Source organism: Peromyscus leucopus, chromosome 4 (assembly GCF_004664715.2).
Source record: "Peromyscus leucopus breed LL Stock chromosome 4, UCI_PerLeu_2.1, whole genome shotgun sequence".
Lineage (NCBI taxonomy): Eukaryota > Metazoa > Chordata > Mammalia > Rodentia > Cricetidae > Peromyscus > Peromyscus leucopus.
In genome coordinates, this window is record NC_051066.1 from 146,880,296 (window position 1) to 146,891,619 (window position 11,324).

The following is an 11,324-nucleotide window of genomic DNA, read 5'->3' on the forward strand; positions in this document are numbered from 1 at the left end:
TAATCCCAGCACTCTGGAGGCAGAGCCAGGCTGTGAGTTCAAGGCCAGCCTGGTCTACAGAGTGAGATCCAGGACAGGCACCAAAACTACAAAGAGAAATCCTGTCTCAAAACAAAACAAAACAAAATCTAGAAAAGTAATATACTCTATAAAATCCTCAGTAACCATGTCTAGCCATGAGGGAAGAGGGTGGCTAGAGACATGGCTCACTGGTTAAGAGTTCTTGCTGTTCTTCCAGATGGTCAGAATTTGGTTTTTAGTATTCACAGTCAGCTGTAACTCCAGCCCCAAGGGATCCAGCGCTCTCTTCTGACCCCCACAAGCACTGGCACACGCACACACACTTTTTTAAATAGTGCCTAATGGGTGGGATGTTTACAAAGTTAAAATGAGAAAAAGGCCAAATATGGTAGTGCCTTTAATCCCAGCACTCGGAAGGCAAAGGCAGGCAGGTGTCTTTCTGTGAGTTTGAGGCCAGTTTGGTCTACATAGGGAGTTCCAGGACAACCGAGTTACACAGTGAGACCCTGTTTCAAAACAAGCAAACAAACAACAAAAAACAACAGCAAAACAAAAACCCATGACCTATGACTCTCTGAAAAGAGTCTAGGATATCACAGGAAGAACTCAGTACATGAAAATTTTATTAATGGTGACATTACTTTTAGTTCAGGGACTTTTTTTTCATTTATTTATTTGGGGTGGCGCACTTGCCACAACTTGGAATGGGGGTCAAAGGACAGCCGTCAGTAGTTGATTCCACCCTTGCAGCATGTGGGCTCCAGGGACTGAACCTAACTCCTCAGGCTCAAGAGGCAAGTGCCTTTGAGGGCTAGCCGGGTCCGATTCTTCTATTATCAAACCTGTCGGGGTCTCTCTTTTGAAGATTGGCTGGAGTGCCACCAAGTGTTCACATTGTGTCATAGCACCCCAGGGAATGCAAAAGCTACCCCTTAGGGTAGCATTACCCCTACTTAGGCTTTCTCTGAAAACTGTGTCATTTGTGCACAAATCAGTGAATCTCATCATGATATTTTCATACATATATATCATTGTGCTTTGTTCAAGCCCCCACTACCCTTCTTGAGCCTACTTCTGCCTGTCTCCTTCCTCCTCACCCCAATAATTCTCTTAACTTTCATGTCATATGTGTGTATGCACGTACACATTTGTGTAGTTAAGTCTAGACTCCACATATTTAAAAAGTGATGTTTTCTTTCTCTTTTCTTTTCTAATTAATAATTAATTGGGTTTTTTATGTCTGTGGGTATTTTTTATGTCTGTGTACCACACGTGTGCCTGGTGCCTACAGAGTCCAAAAGAGGACCTCAGAGCCCCTAGAACTGGAGTTACAGATGGTAGTGAGTTGCCATGTGGGTGCCGGAAGCCAGTGCTCTTAATCACTCAGCCATCTCTCCGGCCCCTCCCCCTCCTCCTTCTTCCTTCACATCCCATACATAGCTAGTATGCCAATTATGTATTGTACATTATATTTAAGTATGTATTCCACATTTTTAAAAAAAGCATGTGGCTTTTGCCTTTCCAAGTCTTGCTTATTTCATTTAATATAACAATCTCCAATTGCATCCATTTTTCTACAAACAACATAATTTCATTTTTGGGGGTGGGGATGTTTTGTTTTGTCATTTGGGTTTTTTGTTTGTTTGTTTGTCTGTCTGTCTGTCTGTCTGTCTGTCTGTTTGTTTGTTTGAGATAGCCCAGGCTGTCCTTGAACTGGACATGTAGGTGAGGACAGCCTTGGCCTTCTTGTCCTCCTATCCAACTTCCCGGGTGCTGGGGTCACAAGCATGCACCGCTATACCGAGTTTAGGCGTTGCTGGGGGAAGCCATGGCTGGGAATGGAGCTCAGCCCGTAGAGTGCTCACCTAGCACGCAGGGAGCCCTGGTTTTGATATCCAGTATCTCATCAAATAGGATGGCACATGCCTGTAATTCCAGCACTCAAGAGTGAGAGGACCTGCGGTCAAGGGCATCTCTTCACTATTCTCTACAGCCGAGTACAATTCCATGGTAAATTTATGCCATTTATTTTTGATATAAATTCATTTTTATTCTGTGTTCACTGGTGTTTTGCCTGCATGTATGTCTGTGTGAGGTATCAAGCTCCAAAACTGAAGTTACAGACAGGTGTGAGCTGCCGTGTGGTTGCTGGGAATTGAACCCGGGTCCTCTGGAAGAGCAACCAGCGCTCTTAACTGCTGAGCCATCTCTCCAGCCTGCCGTCTTTTCTTTATCCATTCATCTGCAGCTGAGTGCCCAAGCGGTTATCCGTATCTTGGCTATTATACGCCGGGCATCAATAAACCTGTATGGCTTTGGGGAATGCTGACATAACCTGCTTGGGGTGGATATCCAGGAGTGGTGGAGCTGGGTCATATGGTGGAGCTATTTTTAGTATTTTGAGGAACCTGCATACTGATTTCCATAATGACTACAACAGTTTACAAGCTTGAAGTCTTGATTCCAAAGGGCAATTCTTTGCTTTTCTTTTGTTTCAAGGCCACATAAAAAAAAAAGTACCCAAACCTACACTAACCCAGTGGGTCCCAAGTCCAGCTCCAGTCTTGCCATGCCACCCTCCCCGAAGGGTGCCAGAGGGAACGCAGCTGGGAACAACTCTACCTCCCCTGGATTCAGGTGCCAAGGCTGGCTTTTCAGGCACTGCCACCACAGTGTCATCGGTACATTACCTGGGCTTCAAAGTGCTTTCCCCTTAAAAATCAGCACAGTGGCTTACACCCATTAGCCCAGCATTTGGGGAGCTGAGGCAGGAGGCTCAACAGTTCAAGGTCAGCCTGGGTTACGTCGTGAGACCTTGTCTCCAAACAAAAACCAAACCAAATGGTAATAACCGCAGCCAGCTCTTGGCACCCACATGGAGACGCGAATGTCTGCTTTTCTCCGGTGTTTCGAATGACCTGGGGAGCACGTATTATTTTATGGTCTTCTCCTTTCCCCTGTACAGTGAACTTTGGGCATCTCTTACATCAGTTAATGGAGCTGGGTTGGAAAGTGCTTGATTCAAAGGCTGAGAAACTTGAACAGTCAGCAAGCACTGGCCAGGGGAAGGCTGATAACAGCTACGCTTTACTAAGAACTTTCTGGTGCCAGGCTTTGTGCTGATGGTGTAATGTGAGTGCACTCTCATTTGATCCTCGAGGCCATCAGGAGGAATTATTAATCAGATGCAAACGTGAAGCTCCAAGGTTAGTGCCAGGATCCTGACCCAGGTCCCTAGAGTCCACGTGTAGAGCTCCTAGGTAGTACACTTAAGGGACAAAATGGAGGAAGACACAAGGGAAAGTCTTGTAAGTGGGGAAGTGACAGGCCCTGAAGGTGGCGGCCAGCTTGGAGTTACACAGTGAGACCCTGATGAAAGACGGAAGGGAAAGGAAAATTTCCCCTCAGTGAGAGCAGCCATTGCACAAACCCCACCCATGACACTGTCCAAGTAGATCTGTGTTCTTCTTAGTCTCCCCCCACTTCACCCCAATTCCAGAAAACGTGTGTGTGTGCGCACGCACGTGCGCGCATGTGTGAATACCACATGTGGAGATTGAGGAAAGCATCAGGTGTCCTCCACCACCATTCTCCACCTTGAGACATTTTTGACACATGGTCACTCACTGGCCCTGGCGCTTGCTGCTCAACTAGAGTGGCTGGTCACCAAGCCCTAGGGACCTGCTCATCACTGTACAGGATTACAGATGCATAACGTCTCACCTGGCTTTGGCTTGTTTATTGTTTTGCTTGCATATACATCTGTGCACCATGTGTGCTGTGCCTGTGAAGTCCCAGAAGAGGACATCAGATTCCTGGGAACTCCATGTGTGTGCTGCGAATGGAACCCGGATCCTCTGTAAGAGCAAGAGTTCTTAACTGCTAAGCTATCTCTCCAGCCCTTACCTGTCTTTTGTTTGGTTGGTTGTTTGGTTGTTTGTTTGTTTGTTTGTTTGGTTGGTTGGTTGGTCGGTCTGGGTTTTTTTTTGTCAGTGCTGGGAATCCCAACTCAAGTCCTCACAGTGAGGACTCTGTCAATGAAGTTGTCTTCCCAGCCCACTCCCAAAATCCCTTTAAAAATGTGGTCTGTGGAGAAACATCCGGGCAGTCTCTGAGAGGAGACTCACCCCCACTGCTCTTCTGCTCAGTAGAGAACCTCGTCATCTCATGTCAGAACACCCAGTCAAACTGCCAATACAAGCTCCCAATCCGATTCAGCTGTAAGCCTCCGCCACAGCCTGGCCAGGCTTGCTGAAGGATGTGGAATGGGTGCCTGTCACCCATTCCTCTGGGCCAGAGGTCACCCCCTTCCTCTGGGCCAGGGGTGCTGTAGGGTGAAGAGGGTAAGCAGCCTGGCTGTCTCGCAGCTCTCTGGACTCAGTAAGCTTTGAAAGCTTCAATTTAACTGGGCACCACAAAGATGGCCATGTGCATGGGCCTTTCTTGCCTTTGATCTTAGAGGATACACTTCAGGCTCCCCTTAGGAATCCAACCCCTGTGCCTTGCCGCCTACTTTCTCCCTCCAGGAGACAGTTGGTCACGGGAGCCAAGCAGAGTACTTCTTGTAGACAGTCTCTGCTAATCCTGGCTGGTGGGTTACTCCATTCCTGAGATTCCTCGACTGTGGGCTGACCTTGGCAGATGCAGACACAGGGCCAAGCACTTTCTTCTCAGCCCTCGCTGTCCCTGCATCAAACTCCCATACTTAGGCTTTCCAAATAGCACCTCCCTCCTCCCCAGGAGATGGCTGCTGCTCCCTCTTCCCATCCCGGGAGACCTGTGGATAAACACCAGGCTCAGAGAAAGGGGAGGGACTTCTGTTGCTCCTGACCAAATCTTAGCAGTGGAGAGTTTGGCACTGTGCCCTTGAAAAGTGACCGCTGGCTACCCCAGGGGAGCTTTCTCCAACTTTGTACAAATCCCTTCCACCTTTCTGAGCCTTGTTTTCCACATTTCCTCAGGAGATACTGATATTTAGCCACTGGGCTTGTGCAGATGTCGGGAGTGACCCAGGGAATTTACACAGCATCATCCGATCTGGCACACTAGGACTCCACACAGACCTGCAATTCCTTCTGTGTGACCGTTTACAAGTCACCTGACCTCTCTGTTTTCTCCCCCCACCCCCGCCCCCTTCCCTTATTTCAACAAGGCAAACAAGGTAACCCCAGGCTGACCTTGAATTCACTATATGGCCCAGGCTGGCCTCAAATTTGGATCCTCCTGCCTCAACCTTCTGAATGCTGAGATTATAGACTTGCCTCTTAGTTTGTTTGCTCAGCTGCCACATGGAATTCAGAAAAGCAGAGGCTATCCCACAGTACCTCTGTGGGGTTAGAGTGAACACACACACACACACACACACACACACAGAGCCAAGTACAGTGCCAGGTGTGTGGTCAGAACTAGGTCTAAGCTGTGTATTAGGACAATGGAAGGTGAGGTGAACTCTTAGGCTGGCGTTGACAGAACAAGGGGTAGGGTCTCCCCATCCCCGCCCCCTCAACATTTCAGGTCATGTTTTGGAAAATATTCGGTCTGGCTGGGATCCAAAGCCCCTGGGAACGGACAGGACATCCTGTCCCTCCAAGCAGCCATGCTGACTCAGGGAGATCAATGTGTGACCACAAAAACGCAGCTGGGCTCTGACCTCTTCTGGGAATCCACACAGCTAAGCCCTGGGCACTACTCTACTCCTATTCAGAGACCTGGATGGCTCCTTCTACAGCCTGATTCTGGGCTCTTGAGCAGAAGGTGGCACACAGAGAAACAGAAGTCTCTGGCACTTGAGGCATGCCAGGCCTGGGGGTCACAAGCTTCACATGACCCTCTGATTGAAGTCAGACATCTCTCTTGTGCTTGCCAAGCCTCTGACCCCCCCCCCACACACACACACACAGCCCAGGTCTGGACACTTTTCCAGCCAAGCCAGGCTCCAAACCACTAGTTGGGCAATCCTTAACCTCAGACTGGGTCAGATCCATCAGTGAGATTGTCGAAGAGCATGGGATGTTGTGTTCTTTGGAATCCCAAGAACTAGAATGAGCCCTCCCCATCCTGAAACTCCAGCGCCCAACTCCCCACTGCCATGACTTGTTTTGTAACTTTGGGCAAGTTCCTCTGCCTCTCTGAGTTCCAGCCCTGCCCCTCCCCAAGAACTTCCTGACACCCATGGGGGACAGGTGCCCAGTGAGGGGTAGTTATTATTGTAAACAGCACTGGATGCCAAACATAAAGTAGTATGGGCACAATACATAGGCGTCCCTAGGCTCACTCTCCAGCCCCGCCCCCTCCCTCAAATAACCAAACTAATGCACAGCAAGAGGTATGTGCTTCAGTGGGTGAGATGGTCAGGGTTCAAAGTCAGGGGCAAAGGAATGACCCATAAGTCCCCACCTCTCATTGAGGACCTTTAGGCAGTTAACAGGTGCTGGGAGAGGGGAGCTGGTTTCAAAGTTGGTGGCATGGCTGGTAGAGGAACTTACAGCCAAGCCTGGTGGCCTGAGTTTGATCCTCAGGACTCACATGGTAGAAGAAAATAAAAAGATTCCCCAAAATGTTGACCTCTGACCTCTACACCTGTGCCATGTGCCACAGGAACACCCACATCCTATATAAACACATCACACACAGACACACTAAATAAACAAATGTAAATTTAAAAACAAATATTTAAAAAAAAAAATCAAAATGCTTTACCAGCTCCTGTGTGGCCACGGGTAATTTCTTTGAGCCTTGTAAAAATGGAAATGAAAATGTAACAGAGTTGTGAGGAGTCGTTATCGTAGATTCTCTGGGATCCATGGCTGGCAGACAGTAAGCCCTGATAAGGACTAAGCATTTCTAACCACGTTCAGAATGCTCCCGGAGTCACACAGCTAAGTGTTTCTGATGAATCTCGTGGGACTCATGTTCATGGAGAGCCTACTATGTGTCTGCTGCCACCAGAAACCACACAACCTGAGTGTGTACAAGCACACACATACACATGTGCACATATATACTTAGGGAGGTGAGCAGTTTGATTTTCACTTTTTTGTTTGTTTGTTTGTTTTTTGAGACAGGGTTTCTCTGTGTAGCTTTGCGCCTTTTCCTAGAACTCACTCTGTAGCCCAGGCTGGCCTTGAACTCACAGAGATCCGCCTGGCTCTGCCTCCCGAGTGCTGGGATTAAAGGCGTGCGCCACCACTGCCCGGCCCTGGTCTTCACTTTTTAAAACCTTGATTTTAGGGGGCTGGAGAGATGGCAGTTAAGGGCAAACAACCAAACCTTGTATTTATAAAAACAAAACAGATGCAGAAAGTCAAATCAAATTTATACCTTTGCCAAGCATGGTGGCATATGACTTTAATTCCAGCACTTGGAAGGCAGAGGCAGGCGAATCTCTGTGAGTTCAAGGCCAGCCTGGTCTACAACGACTCCATTACACAGAAAAACCCTATCTCGAACACAACAAAATAAAACAAACAAACAAAAGAGTTATTTCAAGGGTCTGGAGAGATGTCTCAGCCATTAAGAGCATTTTCTGCTCTTCCGGAAGACCAGGGTCCTCCCAGCACCCACATGGCCGCTAGCAATCATCCATAACTCCAGCTCCAGGGAACCCAGTGCCCTCTTCTGGCCTCTGAAGGTGGTGCACAGGCAAAGCACCCACAAACAGAAAATAAAAAATAAATCGTTTCTAACATGACTTACTTCAAGCCAGGCATGGCACTCATAACTGTTGACCTGTGTTTGACCCTGGGACCCACACGGCAGAGGAGAGAAGTGACTCCTGCAAGTTGTCCTCTGACCCGCACACAGGCATGGGGACATGTGTGTGCCAACACATACACAAAACAAGCAGATGTGATTTTCAAAGAGTTTAATTCGTAGCTACCACGCCTTCTCCTGTAATCCCAGAACGTGGGAGGCAGAGGCAGAAGGACCCCTGCAAGTCTGAAGCCACTTTGTCCTACAGAGTGAGTTCCAAGCCAGCCAGGGTTACAGAGCAAAATCCTGTCTCAAAAACAGGGGTAGGAGGATCTGTGGGCTGCATTTATATACTTATACATTTCTTTTTAAAATAGCCTCTTGAATCATGACAAAAATTCCAGTGTAAGTATAGGCAGCTGAAAACAGCCCGGGCATTATTTCTTCGGAGGTGGGACGAAGCTCAGAGAGCAGGTAGGCTGTTTGCAGTCAAGATGCAGGGTAAGCTGCCCTTTGGTGACCTTTCTGCTCTTGAGTGGGGTGGTCACAGCTAACAGACATTCTGAGTTACAGTGTGCCAGATCTCTTTACATTTCATTCCTTGGAGGTTCCCGGGGGAGGAGGGGCTATACAAGGCTGATGGCCCTCCTTTACACACAGAAAAATGGGTCTTTTCAATGGGATATTCCAGGTCTGTTACTTCTGAGAATCCAAGATAGAAAAGAATACAGAAGTTCAAGTCTCTGCTCATGCTCTTAATTTTTCTGTAATCATGGACAGTGTCTTGTCCTCTCTTGATCTGAGCCTGCTCCCCAACCTCCGAAGCCAAGGCGACAAGCTATGAACAGTCCCTAGGACAAAGTGAAATTTGGGATTGTGCTGTCCCAGACCTGAGTTCAAATCCAACTCTTCCATCTTAGATCGCTTTCTGAACTGGAATGTCCTGTTCCGTAGGAGACCTTACCCTCTGTTGCTGTCCACAGGATTATTGTAAGGCATACGTCAGATGATAGGAGCCCAGTGCCTCACTGTATACAGCTGCTCCACACGAAGAAACTCTTTCTCCTGTCTTGTTCATCTGAGACCCTTCCTCCAGCCTCTAACCATTCACTGGGAGTAAGGAAAGCTCCCTGTACTCACCAAGCTCATCTCCCCCTGCTGTCAGCATCTAGAACTGCAGTCTGTGCTCCCGGGCCAGCAGCAGACCTGGATCTGGGTTAAAGAGAGGAGTTTAATCTCAACACCTAGGGGAAAGTTTATTATTTTTGTCTTATGAGCTATTTAATTGTTTTTGTTTTTGTTTTGTTTTGTTTTGCCTTCACACCCCCACCCCTCACCTCCCATCCTCCCACCACCCCACCACCCCACCACCCCCGCAAGATGACTAGGTTACTTTTCTGCTGCTGCGATAAAACACACCCACAAATCCAGCATGAACTCTTCCTTTCTTAAGCCAGGGAATGGTCCCAGGTAAAGTCTTCCCACTTCAATGAACACAATTAAGGTAACGCTGTACAGACATGCCGGCGGTTCTAGAGTCTGTCGAGTTGACAATTAACACTCAGCATCACAAGGCTGCTCTAGACACTTACGGAGTTTGAATGACTTGGTCAGGGTCATATAAGATTACTAGATTTTCAGGGGGAGGAGCTTGGTCCAGCCTCAACCAGATGTGCCATGCTTTGTTGACTCCTTTGGGAGGCCTGCACCTTTCTGAACAAAGCCAGAGGAGGAGTGGAGGGGTGGATAGAAGGGGGGGGGAAGGAGAGGAGAGGAGGGAGGGAAAACTGTGGTTGGTATGTAAAATGAATGAAAAAGAGAGAAAAAGAGGTAGAGGCCGGCAGATCTCTGTGGGTTTGAGGCCAGCCTGGTCTACAGTGTTCCAGGACAGGCTCCAAAGCTACACAGAGAAACCCTGTCTTGAAAAACCAAAACCAAAAAAAAAAAAAAAAAAAAAAGATTACCATGGGGGTTGGAGAGAGAGCTCAGTGGTTAAGAGCACTGGCTTTTCTTCCAGAGGTCCTGAGTTCAATTCCCAGAAACCACATGGAGGCTCAAAACCATCTATAGTGGGATCTGATGTTCTCTTCTGGCATAAAAGTGTACATGCAGGTGGAGCATTCATATACATAAAATCTTTAAAGAAAAAAGATTGCCAGATTTTGGTGGTTGAATCCTATCCTGCCCCCTAAAATGTCCTCATCGCAGTCTCTGGAATTTGTGATTATTTCATGCAGTAAAAGAGATGTTGTAGATGTGATTAAGGTTCTTGAGATAGGAAGATTATTCTCGGTTAACAAATGGGCCCAATGTAATTGCAAAAGTTCTCAGTGGGAGGCAGGAGGACCGGTGTGACGGTGAAATAATCTCAACTACTCAAGAGGTTGACGCAGGAGCATTGGAAGTTCAAGACCAACCTGAGTAACTGTCTCAAAAATAAAACAAAAAATTGAGACAGGGTTTTAATTCATGGCTCTGGCTGTCCTGGAACTCATTATGTAGACCAGGCTGGCCTCGAACTAACAGAGATCCTCCTGTCTCTGCCTCCCAAGTGCTGGGATTAAAGGCACAAGCACCACGATGCCCAGATTTCTCAAATATTTGAATATGACTGATATGGGACACGAGCGCGCACACTTGGAATCCCTGTGCAAAGCTGACACAGGAGTATGTGAGCTTGAGGTCAGCCTAGACTACAGCAAGTGCCAGGGCAGGCTGGGCTGTGCGACACTACCCCCAACAAACAAACAAACCAAACCAACGGCACTACTACTGACTTGTAAAAGACTGGTGCAGTTCAGTAGTAGAGCACTTGGCTAGCATAAACAATGCTCTGAGTTCAAGCCTCTCTCTCTCTCTCTCTCTCTCTCTCTCACACACACACACACACACACACACACACACACACACACACACACACACAAAGGAGCTGGGAATCAGTCTGTCGTAGCTGTGAGAACAGAAACAAGATGGCGGGGTGGTGTTGGGATGGCCATGAACAGAGTAGTACCACAGGCCTCTGCAAGCTGAAAAGGCCAAGAAGAACCCAGAGAGAAGACAGCTTTGCCACTCCCTGGTATCTTTAGCAAGGCGAGAAAACACAGTGGTGTTGTTTCAAGTCACTATGTTGTGATTTGTTATAGAAGGAACGTAAAACTAATACTTAGATTTGGGGTAAGGCGACCAACAGGACACCTATTTAAAGTTGAGTTTCTTCTGAGAAACAACAGTCTCTAAAGTATCTGCGTGTTCCGAACGTTACATAAGGCACTTTGTCTTAAAAATAGACTTGTTTATCTGAAATTCAAATTTAACCGAGTGTTCTATACTTTATTTGGCATCCTAGAAGTTGGAAATTGGAGAGAACCTAGGATCACAAAGTCTTGTGACTTGTAACCTGGGGTGACTGGTCCACATTTACAATCCCAGCACTCAGGAGACAAAGGCACAAGACTCATGAGTTGGGGGCCAGCCTGGTCTACATGATGACACCCTATATTAAAAACAAACAAACAAACAGATAAACACAACTCAAGATTCCCAGGCCACTTCACACTTCTCCCACACATCCAGTTTGGCATCTGGCAAAGCCCATATGTCCTTACATCCCT